Source organism: Dermacentor variabilis, chromosome 1 (genome assembly GCF_050947875.1).
Source record: "Dermacentor variabilis isolate Ectoservices chromosome 1, ASM5094787v1, whole genome shotgun sequence".
NCBI classification, from domain to species: domain Eukaryota; kingdom Metazoa; phylum Arthropoda; class Arachnida; order Ixodida; family Ixodidae; genus Dermacentor; species Dermacentor variabilis.
In genome coordinates this window covers 41,820,532-41,821,448 of record NC_134568.1, presented here as the reverse complement: position 1 = coordinate 41,821,448, position 917 = coordinate 41,820,532, and the positions used below count along the sequence as shown (strand labels likewise).

Below are 917 nucleotides of genomic sequence, written 5' to 3'. Positions count from 1 at the left end.
TCAAAAATCCGAAACCAACAGTCACTAGATCTTAAGTTTTTCTTTTAAATGCAGCAAACCTCGTCAAATTTGGTGCTTTGGTGGCCGAGAAAAACGAATTCTGCTTTTACATGTATTTAGATAGGAGCACCCGAGCTAAAGCTTCCTCTTAAGTTTTGAGGTTGGCTGGCTGGCTTTGGCTGGATGAATAATGCCGGAGTTTCAGGTAAATTTGAAGAACTTGAGCTTTGAAAGCATCGTGGTGCCAGGAGATTATGCACTGGTATGTGTGCTAGTTTCGCTGTAGTTATCTTGCTACTATAATGAGATTAAACGTGGGGGTGTAGCTCAGAGGTAGAGTGCTCGTTTCGCATGCGAGAAGTCCCGGGTTCAAACCCCGGCACCTCCATTTTTTTTCCTTTCCGAAAGTGGTGTTTTTTTAACCTTACGTTGTAGAAAAGCAGCCTTCTGTTAGCGTATTTCACCATAGTGAGCTACTGTTTAGCACTTCTGTCGTACAAAACAGGGTTACTGCACACCAACTGTCCCAGACGATTTACTCGTGCGTCTCAGATTTTCTTGTAAAAAAAACATGGTCACTTACTACCTTACTCGAAGTCATTTTCTAGTATGCTGTGTTTCCCAGCTAACGTTAGCCAAGCCGTTCAACGAAGCAAATTATTCAAAAAACACAGTGCGAGATGCAGTTATAAGAACTGCGGTGTTAACTCGTCAGTGTCTATAAACACCAAACATCGTAGATTTTATAATCGTAGTTTGTACCGTGTTTTTTGAAATATTTTATTTTATTGAACATATTGGATAACGTTAGCTGGGGCGCGGCGGCCGCATTTCGATGGGGGCGAAATCCGAAAACACCCGTGTACTTAGATTTAGGTGCACGTTAAAGAACCCCAGGTGGTCGAAATTTTCGAAGT

General features: G+C 42.1%; 1 non-coding gene across 1 annotated transcript; it reads left to right on the top strand.

Annotated features, from left to right (window-relative positions):
- Positions 1-316: 316 nt before the first annotated feature.
- TRNAA-CGC (transfer RNA alanine (anticodon CGC)) lies at positions 317-388 on the top strand. Its single transcript has one exon. It is a non-coding gene; the product is annotated as a tRNA-Ala (tRNA).
- The last annotated feature ends 529 nt before the right edge of the window (positions 389-917 follow it).